This window comes from Capricornis sumatraensis, chromosome 8, assembly GCF_032405125.1.
Source record: "Capricornis sumatraensis isolate serow.1 chromosome 8, serow.2, whole genome shotgun sequence".
NCBI lineage: Eukaryota > Metazoa > Chordata > Mammalia > Artiodactyla > Bovidae > Capricornis > Capricornis sumatraensis.
In genome coordinates, this window is record NC_091076.1 from 25,190,724 (window position 1) to 25,205,867 (window position 15,144).

Sequence of the window (15,144 nt, forward strand, 5' to 3'; positions counted from 1 at the left end):
GATACCCTGCTACATGACCAAGACCCCTCTTCAGGGCTGACATCCCACCCCCGGATCTGGGAGTATCGCTGACTGCGAGCACGCCACTGTGGCTCTCTCTGGCCACTGCCCAGAGCCACAGGGAACCACCTTGCCTAGGATCACACCCCCTTCCAGAAGGAGGCCAGTTTTGCCAGTACCTGGCTTATGCAGGCAGAAAAATTCCCGGCCCCCTTGCCTCAATTTGGGACAACTCTGAAGGGGCATTCCAGCTCCAGAGGTCCTCTCGGGGCCCACTGGGGCCTGGTTGGGAGAGCACTGCAGGCCCACTGTGCCTTCCTCACTTGCTTGTAGGTGGCTCTCCTGAGGTCTCTCCCCAGTAAACCTCTGTCTGCACACTCTACGCCAGAGACGGGTTCAGGGAACCTAAACTGAGAAATCTGGGTTCTCTATCACAGAAGAAGTGAGAGGATGTCGGGAACAAACCGTCCGTGTCACCTACTGCAACCCCACTTTTCACTTCGGCTCTGAAAAGATACTTGCAGGTGTGCCCCAGGAAGCAGGCTCGGGCTGCTCTGGCCCTGCAGAGTGTGAGAGTGCAAACATTGAACGGCTTAGTGAACCGCGGTGTGGCCGAACCATGGAGCATGGTAAGAAGACTGCAAAAGTTCTAGACTGGCTGAGTTCCATATTCTCCAAGAGCTTACTGACTGCGAAAAGGAACTTGTACAAAGATATAGACCATGTGATTACCATTTTATTAAGAAGGGGCAAACACGACAAACATGCATAGCCATTAAAATAGTATGTAAGTGTTCAGAAAAATAGCAGAAGGTTGACATGGAAGCTGCTCTCAGGGGCTACCTTTGGGTGAGGGGATGAGAGACTTGGGATGTGGGTATCGGGAGGGGGTAAGTACCTTTGGGTGAGGGGATGAGAGACTTGGGATGTGGGTATCGGGAGCGGGTGAGGACTGGAGCAGAATGGTCTGAGGAGCTTGAAGCCTTACCTGTAACATTTTGTAAAAAGAATATATTGGAATACTTTCGTGGATGATTTGTTCTGTTAGAAATTTACATTAGAAAAGAAAAATGAAAATCCATTTTCAGTCATGGAAATCAAAGTGATCTTCTGAGGCCAGATGAAAAAAAGTCAACTTTGCTTTCCAAAGAGAATCCTTTCTTTTTCCTTTCAAGAGACTTGGAGCCCTCGGGCAGTTCACTCTGTCTCTGTGGGCCTCAGTTTCCCTGTCTGTGATGTGACAGTCACAGATCCCATCCCAGCTGCTGCGAGGTTGAACTGAGGGACAGCTTCTGAAACGGTTACCCCATGCTGGGCACACTGTGAAAAAAGTGGTGGGTGGACTTCAGGGAAGGCTCCCCCCCGACCCCGCTTCTAGAGAAGGCAGCCTGGCAGCCTGGACGGGGCTCAAGCTGGTCCAGTGAACAACTGGCCCAGCCTGACCGGCCAGCAGCCAGCACTTCCAATCACCTTCAGGTGGGCCTGGGTCAAGCCCCCGGGAAGGGGAGAGCTCCATTCCCTGGGCACAGCCCACAACTGTGAGGGCCAAGCCACGCTGTTCCAGAACTTTCCAGGTGTTCAGAGGGCATCTCTGTTTCTGGGAGATGAGCAGCCGTGTGTGTAGCTGCCGAGGATGTTTTGTATCATGTCAAAGCATTTGGGTGGCTTTTCTGTCCTCTTCTTTCTCAGGATGAAGAGGACAAAGCCTCCCTTTCAGGGCAGCCCCGGCAGACCAGAAAAGCTTTGAGATCATGAAATGCAAATCCCGGCCGCTTTTGAACCGCATTGGAAGGCGGAGCTGCTGAATTAAATTAACATGGCCCGTAAATACAGAGGTTAAAAAATGGGAAACCAAGTGTTCAGAGGCTTTTGTCCAAAGGAAAAATAATCACAGGACAATGGTCTATTTTGTTTGGATTACAGGCCGGGCTGATATCTAGCCCAAACCTGGCAATATTTATGTTGAAAACTGCTGTTTGCAGAGCACTGTTATCCTAATTCATCTCTGCGGGGAGTCCCTCAGAGCAGGGCAGACTGGGCAAGGGACGCCTCTGCCTCCTGCTGACCCGCCTGGTTCTGCCCTTGCCGGTCAGCGCTAGTGTTTGGCCATCTGAGGAGAGGAGCAGACGTGGATGAAGGAGCGGGGCCTAGCACACACAGACCAGGGACCCACTGACAAAATTCAGCCTGCAAAAAATGTATTTTTAGAAATATTTAAATCCATCCTGCTTCTCTTTAGAAATCAAAAGAGCTGATACCATTTGACCCGTACAGTCATTGAAATCACGGGGACCGAGGAGTGGCTGCCCCTGTAGTCAGAGCACTCTGTTAGCCCCAGTCCACACTGCTCCCTTTCGCTCCCCAACCTTGAGACTGAATGTCAGTTGCCATTAAGAGTATACTTGTTACTGTTTAGCTGCAAGTCATGTCTGACTCTTTTGTGACTCCATGGACTGCAGCCTGCCAGGCTCCTCTGTGCATGGGATTTCCTAGGCAAGAATACGGGAAAGGGTTGTCATTCCCTTCTCCAACGAGTATATATATATGTATATCTATCTATCTATAGATATATCACACTTGTGCTATATATACTCTGGAGTGGATTGCCATTTCCTTCTCCAGGGGATCTTCCCAACCCAGGGATTGAACCTGGGTCTCCCACATTGTAGGCAGATGCTTTTACTGTCTGAGATATAATTTTGATGGAGTCAAATGAAAGTGAAAGTCTCTCAGTCCTATCTGACTCTTTGTGACCCCCTGGGCTAGTTCTCCAGGCCAGAATACTGGAATGGGTAGCTTTTTCCCTTCTCCAGTGGATCTTTCCAACCCAGGAATCAAACTGGGGTCTCCTGCATTGCAGGCAGATTCTTTACCAACTGAGCTATCAGGGAAGCCCTAACTCTTGTGCTATGATTTATCTAATAGGCAAAACAACTGCCCAAACTCATGACATATTAAAATATAAGAAGATGTGAGCTAAATTATCCAGAGACCTTTTTGTTTGCTTCCTTAGAGCTGGGCTGCTTTTCTCTTACGGGTACTTCTGTTTCCAATCACTGAGCTATTGCTGAAACTTCTAGGACTAGATATGGGCCTTGGTGCTTGACCGACTGATCCTAGGCAGCCATCCCATCTGTCCCCCACTTTTGCCCCCAGTGTCCTTCTATGTGAAAAGAAAGGACGTTATCTCTCCAACTGTGTTTCAGATGACATTAGCTCTGCGGGACATGAATAAGGTTCACTGGAAGGCGCTGTTAGACACAGTCAAGTCGACCCCCATACGCAGGCCTTTCCAGGGCCCTTGATGAACTGACGTGCATCTACTTCTCAAATGAATTTACCAGGGGAGTGATTTTCATGGAGCAGCTTGGGGCACTGGTGTTGTCTGGCTTGGATTTGGGGAAGTGAAGTATGACACCCAGGCTCCCAGCCAGAAGGAAGGCTCAGTGCTGGAGTGTAACCCACCCCATCCTCACCCTGGGTCAGGGCATCCTGCCCAGTACCAGCAGGCCCAGTTGCGGACCTTCGTTCTGTCCTCACTCCAGTTTGCCCCTCCTCTCCAAGCATGGGGCATCAAGGGAGGTTTGAAGTTGAGGAATGATCACTCCCCACCCCTCATCATATCATGTTCCCTAGGGGTCCTTTGCCCCAAAACTGGGTCACAGGAAGATAAGTCTAGCCAGTCTTCGGTCAGGCAAAATGATGGGGATAAGAATATGAAAACACTTGTCAGGGTGAACCAGCCATTCAGCTTTCCATCGGTGTTGGCAGAGGAACACTGATGAAGGCCTTGCTGAGAAAAGATTGCTAAACCCTGTAAGACCTGTCATGTTTATGGCCCTTTTATGTCAGACTGCTGTTCCCCGTCTCCTGCAACGTTTGCTGCTTGCCTTACACCAAAAACTCCTAGAGGGCAGGGAGCTGCATCGATTTATTTGCATTATTTATTATATCGTATGCATTCAAACGGTTAATCAAGAAGGATTTATTGAGTAGGGTTGTTGCCCCCTGAGATGTCAGTTCCTCCCTTAGAGTCATAAATAATTCAATGCCCACCGTGTGGCAGAGTGGAGACTCCATAGCTGGATGGAACTGGGACTGAATGGTCTGGGTGGCCTTGGTTACATCACTTCTCTCTGAGCCTCAGTTTTTCTCATCTTAAACTGGGGACTGTGCGAGGAAACTCACAGCCTTCATGAGGATTCCCAGCAGAGCCTGGCACAGAGTAGGCTGCAGGAAATTACTGTTGTTATGATGCCTGAAGGTTTACAGGCCTTCTTTTTGAATTCATCATCTCATTTCATTCCCATGGCCTCTCCCTGAGTTAGATAAGGCCGGGGTCAAGACCAACTGCTGCTGCTGCTAAGTCGCTTCAGTCATGTCCGATTCTGTGCAACCCCATAGACGGCAGCCCACTAGGCTCCTCTGTCCCTGGGATTCTCCAGGCAAGAATACTGGAGTGGGTTGCCATTGCCTTCTTCACAAGACCAACTACATTTTACAAGTGTGGAAACAGAAGCTCAGAGAGGTGGAGGGCCTTGCCTGAAGTTTCTCAGCCAGGAAGAGGGGAGCCAGGATTTAAAGTTTGAGCCTTGGATCCTGCATTCTAGGTGGCCTCCATCACAGCCCTGACTCCCCTGTGAAGGCGCTCTGCCAAATGCAAACACCATCCAGTACAAAGGCTAATGCGTAACTATCATGACAAATTCAGCAAGGGCTGTCTATTAAAAAGTTTTAGCAGGTAGAAAATGGTCAGGGTCAGCTAGAGAAAGCGTGGGTGTCAGGGGAGAGAGGCAGGGCGCAGCACAAGAGATCCCCCTGAGGCGTGAGAAAGGAGGGTTCACAGAGGGACAGCAGCAGAGAAGGACAGAGGACACCACAAAGCTCCACGTCAGCAAAGAAAAGGAAGTTCTGGACCTTTGGGTGTGATTGGACAGGCAGGTCCAGAGCCAGAGGCCTGCAGGATTTTCTGATGGAGGGCTTCTGGTATGAGGAGGCGGGAGAAGAAAGTAGGGTTTCCAAGAGGCAGCGTCAGAGCAGCCAGCTTGGTGTTCACTGACAGCGAGCACAACGAGGGCCTAACAGACCAAAATGGAAGAAAAAGGCAGGGGAATAGTTGTTGTTGTTCAATTGCTAAGTCTTGTCTGACTCTTTGCAACCCCTTGGGCTTGAGTATGCCAGGCTTCCCTGTTCTCCGCTATCTCCCAGAGTTCACTCAAACTCATGTCTGTTGAGTCAGTGATGCTATCCAACCATCTCATTCTCTGCTGCTCCCTTCTGCTCTCGCCCTTCCATCTTTCTCAGCATCAAGGTCTTTTCCAGTGAGTTGGCTCTTTGCATCAGGTGGCCAGAGTATTGGAGTTTCAGCTTCAGCATCAATCCTTCCAATGAATATTCAGGGTTGACTTCCTTTAGTATCGACTGGTTTGGTCTCCTTGCTGTTCAAGGGACTCTCAAGAGTCTTCTCCAACACCACAGTTTCAAAGCATCAATTCTTCAGCACTCAGCCTTCCTTATGGTCCAACTCTCACATCTATATATGACTACTGGAAAAACCATGGCTTTGACTGTTTGGACTTTTGTCAGCAAAGTGATATCTCTGCTTTTTATTGTGCTACTAGGTTTGTTAATTTATCAAACGTTTCAATTGATCAGTCAGTGAAAATATATTGAGGACCTACCACATGCCAGGGTTAGTACTTGATTCTGCAACTATAAACATAGTACAAGATGAAGACAGGACTCAACCTAAGCCTGGACCAAACAAGCAAAAGCCCAAGGTCTTACCTGCTGCCCTAGCCTGTATGCTGTGCACACACACACATGCTCACTCATGCATGCACACACATATGCAAACATGCTCACACGTGGCTCTCATGGCCATCTCCTTTTCCTCCTGGTTACCATTACCTCTAGCAGGCATCTCTCCTCCTCTGTCCCAAGGCAAGGCCCCTTTGCTTGTCAGCTCAAAAATTCGGATGCACATGCAATGTCTACTTTGGAAACAAGGCGCACCCGCCCCCCCGCCCCCCGCCAATGAGATCATTAAAAATGAGGCTTTGCCAGACATCCGAGGAACTGTTTCTTGTTACATTAGATGGGCACACACTTTTAGCATAGCTCCCAGCTCCCCGAGGTCTCCCAGGACGTTGGCCATCTGGACAGGGCCTATGGAGGTGGGGTGGCTGTTCTCACCCGGTTGCCTGAGCCAGCTCCATGGGGCTGAGTCTGGAGGGTGGCTGTGAGTTGAGCTGCAGTTCATTTGGTGGCCTGGTGACTGTGCCGGGTATAATTAACTGAGCTGAAAGGAAGCTAAAGACACTTCTCTGACAGAGAGGTCAGGGAGGATAAACTCTGATGGTAAATTAATGATGAGAGTCTGGAAACTCCACAAGAGGGCTTTGCCACCGCGGCTCTGGTGACACACTGGTAGCTGGTCTTCCCATTCCTTACCTAACAGAATGCAGGCACTCAAGGGGCTTTTCAGAGACTATTTCTTCAGGGTGTTTCAAAGAACACTCCACTGTTTTATTATTAGTAGTAGTATTAATAATAACTATCCTCAACAACATGGTTATTGAGCATTTATGTGACAGTTGCTGTGGCAAGTGCTTTATATATATTCTTACAGTAAATTGTCATGTTGAACACCCTATGCACCCACCCATCCATCTATGTACCAGGAGCTGTAACAGAGCTCATTTACCCAAGAATTCAAAATTACTGCCCAATGGAACTGGGATTTAGACCTAACCTCCTACCCATTTCACTTTTTGACCTGTTAGTTAAGTTTTGCATAGAAAAGAAGGTTGGGGGCTGCAGTAGTTCATGGTCTAGGCCAAAGGTTGACCCACTATGGCTCACAGCTCTGTTTTTAAGTGAAGTTTTATGGGCGTACACCTTTTTGTTTACCTTTGTCTAGGGCTGGTCTCACTCTGCTGTTATAGAGCTGAGTGGTTGTATTAATAACTGTATGGTCTGCCAAACCTAAAATATTTACTGTCTGACCCTGCACAGAAAAACCTTGCCAGCCCTGATCTAAGAAAACCCAGGGGTAAACAAAATTCAACAGGGGTTTCTTTGCTGTACAACTCTTTAGAGCCTTCACTTTACTAATGTGCATTGTGAAGGGCCCAGAGAAGGATCTGGTCTGTGGGACAGCCTCACATATTTGGTTAAAAGACCCCCTTTCATGATGTATCTTTAGGTGAGCTTTGGGGAGCACTGCAGGAGTCTGCTGCCTCTCATTTGGCCAAAAAGAAGATGGGCTCAGAGAGGGAAGAGTGACTCGCTGCTGGCCACGCGGCTTGCACAGGGCTCAGCCAAGTGCAAGGGAAGTGCACATGGCGCTTCCCAAGGCCATGCTATACTGTCTGCTCTTTGCCAGCCTCAGCGAGAGTAATTGGTGCTATTCCCATAGGTCCTTCTCCAGAGGGGTCGTCTGTGGCGATGGCCAGAGCCGCCCTTTCTTCATTCACTTGCCCGTTCACGGTGGTGTTCTACAACCCCGTCTTTATGGGGCCTGTTTGTTCAAGTCCAAGAAGAGAGGGAAAAATCATCATACTAATAATGAATGTCAGTTTTAATCAGCTTCATCTGACGTTATGAGAATTGAATTTCTACCTTTCACCGCATACATTAAATATGGGGCTTTATCTCCTCATGCAGAATTGATTTGCCATAATTCTCTCCTTTGGTCCTTGTCATGTAAATCGTGGTATTTCTCCCCCATTGACTGCATGATGCATGATCTGCAGAAGCAGATTAGAGGTGAGAATCCAGCCTCCCTGAGCAGCTGCTGCGGGGAGCTTTATCTATCTGTCTTTTCCCGCTCATGCTTTCCTTCTCTGGACTCTCTCTTTGGAGCTGCTCACTGGCCCATCGTGCCCTCTGCAGATGGAGCCTGGACAAGAGGGAGAGCGGATGATGGTCTGGGGGGCTGAGCAGGCAGCCTTTGGAGGAAGTCTGGAGGCCTCTGCGTGGGAATCTCCAGCTCCTGCATTGTGGGCCAGTGACTGTGGGATAGTTTATAGGGTTGGGTCTTAGGGCCACTTGCAATTTTTGATCGACTACTGAATCAGAGCACCAGTATCCCCAAGAGTGCCATACCCATAAGTACTCCCCAAGGGGCCCCCAGAGAATCTCCAGCTTTTGGCATCTGTGCTGGATGGATAAGGACAAAGGTAGCCTCCGGTTGGTGCAAGAACCAGGAGCCAGATAAGGGTCTAGCCTCATGGCTGGGCCTATGAACTGTGGCTTGGAGACTAGTCCCAGGGCTCTGCGGGAGGGAACAAGGTTTTGGAAGAGCTGTCTCAGACACATAGACTGTGTCATTCAGTGAGAGTCCAGCTGGAGACATCTATATCCATGCTCTGTAAAGCTCTTAAGCCTCACTTTTGTCTTGTAACTATGTCCTGATACCCATCTGAACAATGTTTAAGAGATGGGGTTCTGGAGGCAGAAAGACTTGTGATCAAATCCTGGCTCTTTCACTTACTAATTATGTGATCTTGGACAGATGACCCCTTGAAATTTCTGCTTTACTCATCTGTAAAATTAGGACAAAAGTAATAGCCATGCCCGTGAGATTGTTTGGAATATTGAAATAATCCCTATGAAGTATTTAGTGCAAGCTCAGCTCTTAATCGGGAGAAGGCAATGGCAACCCACTCCAGTACTCTTTCCTGGAAAATCCCATGGATGGAGGAGCCTGGTAGGCTGCAGTCCATGGGGTCGCTAGGAGTTGGACACGACTGAGCGACTTCCCTTTCACTTTTCACTTTCATGCATTAGAGAAGGAAATGGCAACCCACTCCACTATTCTTGCCTGGAGAATCCTAGGGATGGGGGAGCCTGGTGGGCTGCTGTCTCTGGGGTCGCACAGAGTCAGACATGACTGAAGCGACTTAGCAGCAGCAGCAGCAGCTGTTAATGGTAAATGTGCAGTAAATGGTCAATACCTCAAGGCTACTCTTCTGACTGTTAAACTTCCATTCTACAATAATGGTCTCTTGAGACATGCCTTTTGGTAGAGTGTATTGACATAGTAGGTAGACCAATGTGCTTTAAAAGGCCATTGAATATCTACAGTGTGTCTCAGGGATGGCCCACAAAGATGGGGAAGGGCAAGAAGGGATCCATCCCTCACTACTTACTTTTAATAGTAAATGATCAATGACAGCTGGTTTCCATACTATCACTCACAGGTTGCCCTTAGCATTAACTGTCAAAGACAGCATCTAGGCAAATAAACAGGAGGTCTGGCTCAGGTGAGAAATTCTTAATGCTTTTCCTAAAGAAAAATGAAAGGAAATTACAAATTACATTTGCCAGCATTTGGCAGATCATGGAGAAAACAAGGGGATTACAGAAAAACTTCTGCTTTATTGACTGTGCTAAAGCCTTTGACTGTGTGGATCACAACAAAGTACTGGACTATCTTATGACTGTCTCCTGAGAAACCTGTATGCGGGTCAAGAAGCAACAGCTAGAATCGGACATGAAATGATGGACTGGTTTAAAACTGGGAAAGGAGTACAACAAAGCTGTATATTGTCACCCTGCTTATTTAATTTATATGCAGAGCAGATAATGTGAAATGCCCAGCTGGATGACGCACAAGCTGGAATCAAGATTGCTTGGAGAAATAACAGCCTCAGATATGGAGATGATACTGGTCTAATGACAGAGAGTGAAGAGGAACTGAAGAGCCACTTGATGAGTGTGAAAGAGGGGAGTCAAAAAGCTGGCTTAAAACTCAACATTGAAAAAAATAAGATCATGGCATCCTCATCACTTCATGGCAAATAGAAGGGGAAAAGTTAGAAACAATGACAGACTTTATTTTCTTGGGCTCCAAAATCACTGTGAATGGTGACTGTAGCCAAGAAATTAAAAGATGCTTGCTCCTTGGAAAAAAGGCTATGACAAACCTGAAAGCAGAGGCATCACTTTGCCAACAAAGGTCCAGATAGTCAAAGCCATGGTTTTTCCACTAGTCACGAACGGATGTGAGAGCTGGACCATGAAGAAGGCGGGGGGCCGAAGAATTGATGGTTTTGAATTGTGGTGTTGGAGAAGACTCTTGAGAGTCCCTTGGACAGCAAGATCAAACTAGTCAATCCTAAAGGAAATCAACCCTCAATCAACCCTTTTTTTGAAAGGACTGATGATGAAGCTAAAACTCCAATACTTTAGCCATGTTATGGGAAAAACGTACTAATTGAGAAAGACTGTGATGCTGGGAAAGATTGAGGGCAGGAGGAGAAGTGATGACTGAGGATGAGATGGTTGGATGGCAACATCGACTCAACGGACATGAGTTTGAGCAAATGCCAGGAGATAGTGGAGGACAGAGGAGCCTGGCGTTGTACAGTCCATGAGGTTGCAAAAAGCTGAACACAACTTAGCGGCTGAGCAACAGCAACAAATTTTAAATGATATCCACTTATTGAGAAAGTGCTATGTGTGAGCACTGTGCCCAGAACTTTATGTTTACTGTAATCTACTTACATTTTGCAGCAACCCCAAAAAGTGGTGCCATTTTTATTCCCATTTTACAGATGGTAAAACTAAAGGGCACCTATGTAGCCACTGGAAAGAGGAAGACCTCAGCTCCAGAATCCACAACAAGATGAATTTTCCTTGGACCCCAGAGTAATTATTGAATGAAAAGAAGGCAGTTTTTCTTGAGTGAGGACTCGGCCCAAGCGATGCTTGAGGACAGTGTAAACTGACTGTCGATGGAGGTGGCCTGCTGACGCTGATGACTGGGGATGGTCAGGTCTCAGCAGAGTTGGAGAGAACCTCTCTGACTGCTCGGCACTGTCCTCCCCAGCAGCTTTTGCAAGTCAAAGCAGTTGGCATGGATCCAGTGAGGTCCTGAAAGGCTAAGCAGTCAGCCTGAGCTGGCCGGGTGGGCAGTGACATGGAGGAGAATCTGTGTCAGCACCACGTTAGAAATTCTCAGCACAGCTTAGTGCTGCTAATTGCAGGGGTAAATGAGGTACTCTTCAAGGCAGGTAGGATAACTTTCAGCCTTCTCCTGAGTGCCGTTCCGCTGGGGAGTTACAGAGACTCTGCAGCACACATGTATACCTGTGTGTGGTGGGGGGGGGGGCGCTTTTAGGGAAGGGCTGGGGCTGGCATGGCAGCTAATGCTCCCCACCCCATGCCTCTTGTCCCTGTGTGCCACTGTCCAGCCCCATGCTCCTGTGCTCTCACAAATACCAGCTTTCACTTATGGAGCCTAGCCTCCTAGGTGCCAGGCACTGTGCAAGCCCTAGATCCTACAACTCCTTGTTGTAGGTAAGTCAGTGGAACTGTGAACCTCCTTGGTTTTCAGGAGGAAAGATGGAAGGACAGAGAGGCAAAGTAGTTTGCCCAGGAAGTGGCAGAGTCAGAATTCAAACCATAGTCTCTTGATTCTAAAGCCCAAATGTTTCATTCAGAAGGGTTCATCCTCAGGGTCCTGCCCCCCCTGGGGTGTCACAGAACATGGTGAGATGGGCTTCAAGCACCGTGTTGCTGTAAGGTATTATGCTTTCTGTCTCTTGAGTCTGGCAGTGCAGTTTTCTCTCTTCTCTGTGCCCTTGGATTTGTGACTGTTCATACACACACACACGCGCACACACACACGCGCACACACACACACACACACACAGAGGCTCCCCAGGCCCTCAGAGAATGAATATGCTAATTAAAGTCCGGCTCTCTTTGCACTGTGCTCCCTTTTGCTTTGGGAGGTTGGAGGTGCTTGGGGGTCGGTCACCTCTGCAGCATCCTCAGTTACTGATTCAACCACTTCTCATACCCTCCGATGACAGGGAGATTGCTTCTAGTTCCATTATTGCAAAACCTGGCTGTTTACAAGTATCTCTTTCTCAGGAACTGTAGCAGTCCCCAGGTCAATCCTGCCCCAGATGAGCAGCTCAGCTAACTCTGTGGGGTGTTTTTGTCTAGATAAAGGGACACTTTAATTGTTGACCCTGAGAGGCCTTTGCCTGGACCCTGAGGTCTGTAATCCTAGACTCTGGGCTGTGATTGTTCCCTGTTCCCAGGGCTGCACCTTCCTAGGGAAGGTCTGGTTTTCTTTCTTTCCCAGAGGGAGATGGCTCTAGGCTTTGTTCACTCTGACCCCAACCCTTCTGTTATCAGCCTGCCAACCCCTGAGCTGCCAGCCCACCAGCCCACAACCTCTTCAGCCCCACCAGCACTGGCTACTAGAGTCAGGCAAGAAAAGGCTGATGGATGGGCCAGCAGGTGCAAGAGAAACCTCCCAGTGTTGAGTCTCTGGCAGCTGGCACGGGACTTTCATCTGCCTGCCCTCACCCCTGTCCCAGCAGGCACTCATCCAGACAGAGCTAGGGAGGACTTCCATATAAGGTGATGGAACAGCTTTATCCCCAAGGCCAGGAGAAATCCCAGTTTCTGGAGATGTCTTCAGTCCTTCCTGTTCACTGGAGGCTCAGGCTGCAGACTCTGTTGCAGACTCTTGGTCCTGCCCTGAAACTTAACACAAGCACCTCCCTTGGACCTGCCCTCTGGAAATGAACCAGGTGCCAAGGACAGAGCACAGGCCTGGGGGTCCAGAGTCACCGGCTCCTCAATAGGCTATCAACTTTCTGTGTGACCTTAGGCAAGTCACTTGCCCGGCTGAAGTGCCGATGTTCCCACCCACAAAGGTCATGTGTGGATTTCTGGAGGGTCTTGAGGCCAGATGATATTATCCAAGGCTGTTCCTATCTGTGACTTTCCATCCCAGAACCCTATAACTTGAGATTTCCTCTGGGTTCCAAGTCCAGGTGGGAGGTGATAGAGTGGAGAAGAGGAAGGGAAGGTTCACTTCTTCTTCCATCTTTACCCTCCCTTCCTGCCTGGGGCCAGACTACCAGGAAGTTCCCAGCATATAGGGCTTGATTTGGGAGACACTGAAAGGCCCATCCACCCCCAAACATCCTCTCTGCCTCTGTTAATTCAACAATTGCAGTCACTCCTTGGGGAACACATGGTCTCCAAAAGTCACCTGAATTTAATATTTAAATATGGCACCTGGGAATCGAGTTGAATTCATTCTTATCCTTTAACTTGCATTAGATTCTACACAGTCCATGGACTTCTCTAGGCCAGAATACTGGAGTGGGTAGCCGTTCCCCTCTCCGGGGGCATCCTCCCAACCCATGGATCGAACCCAGATCTCCTGTATTGCAGGCAGATTCTTTACCCACTGAGCCACCAGGGAAGCCCACAGAGTGACCAGAAGCTACTGTAAACAGTGATGCTGTCACCAAGTTTACCAGACCAGTAGCATTCCCATACATTTGAGGATTCATCATCCCTTTCATGGATTTGATCTGTAGATGTTAACCAGGCAGGGAATGGCTGTGCATATAGTGTTTTCACCTTGAGAATAACTCAGGCAGGCCATTTTGGATCTTGCTGATGTACAGGTGGCGAAGGAAGATTAGGGTAGGGAGAGGATGCTGGAGTCAGATGGCCTTGGGTTCACATTCCAGGCCTGCCCCTTCCCAGCTGTGCGCCTTCAGTGCTTGTTTTTCATAAGACCAGTCTCTTCACCTCTGAACTGGCGACTGGGGGGTCATAACACCCTACAGTGTGGATATAAGAATTAAATTAGTGAACAGAACATAGTGTGCTTAGCACCTAGTTAGTTCTCAATAGTGGCACCTAAAAATAACTCTAATAAACAAGCATTTTTCACTGTGTCATTACTGACATGTACCAAGCTGCCATTTATTGGGTGTGCCTATGGGCAAGGCAGGGGCTTCCCCTGTGGCTCAGTGGTAAAGAAGCTGCCTGCCAATGCAGGAGACGTGGGTTCAATCCCTGGGTCAGGAAGATCCCCTGGAGGAAGAAATGGCAACCCACTCCAATATTCTTGCCTGGGAAATTCCATGGACAGAGGACCCTGGCGGGCTGTAGTCATGGGGTTGCAAAAGAGTTGGACGCAACTTAGCGACTGAACAACAATAAATGTGCAAGGTGTGGGGCCAAATTCTTGGTGCAGTGTTGCAGATGCCAACCAACAGCACTGCCAGTCTGCAGGGTGGCCCTGCCTGTCCTCTTGTCTGAAGAAATCAGACAGTTTTCTCCACTGGGGTACTTTGAGTCACTTGGACAGGCCAGTCTATCGGAGGACCCTGGGGTGTCTGCTCTCAGGAGCCTGCTGTGTAGTCAGTACTGTCCCCGACACAGCATCTCTATTGTTCTCCAAGGGTCTGCTTCTCTCAGGACAGGGCAGGCAGTGTCCAGGAGGCCCTCTCACCCCATCAGGAGAGGTGGTGAGACTGTCTCAGCCAAGGGAGGGTCCCTGGGACTATGAAGGCCCAAGGCCCTCATCCCTTTCCCAGAGACCACACCTTCACTGAAGCCCCACATGCACCTCAACTCTGCACTCCACAGTGGTGTCTTAAGCTGCTTCAGAGGTGGGGAGGGAGGAGGAAGGGGGTTCTGTAGTCTGACACTGTGGTACCTTCTTCTCTCTGCTCTCACTTCTAACACTATGCTTCCTTGAGGAAAGGGGCATTCTGCATTATCACAGGGAAAAGACAGAGATGTTGGTTTCAGACAGAAAGTGAAAGTCGCTCAGTCGTGTCTGACTCTTTGCGACCCCATGGACTATACAGTCCATGGACTTCTCCAGGCCAGAATACTGGAGTGGGTAGCCTTTCCCTTCTGCAGGGGATCTTCTAGACCCACGGATCGAACCCAGGTCTCCCGCATTGTGGGCAGATTCTTTACACAGCTGAGTCACAAGGGAAGCCCCAAAACATTAGACAAACTGTCCAGGAGGCCTCACATTTCAATTACAGTATTTGGGGATCTTCCCAACCCAGGGATCAAACCCAGGTCTCCCGCATTGCAGACAGATTCTTTACCAGCTGAGCCACCAGGGAAGCCCAAGAATACTGGAGTGGGTAGCCTATTCCTTTTCCAGCAGACTTTCCCGACCCAGGAATTGAACCTGGGTCTCCTGCATTGCAGACAGATTCTTTACCAACTGAGCTATGAGGGAAGCTGTTTCAGATGGAGTAGTGCTTAATTCTAGCTTCACTGTTCACAGCTGATGTGAACAACTTGTATCACTTTGCTACCTTCAATTCTTCATAGGTGAAGTGGGGATCA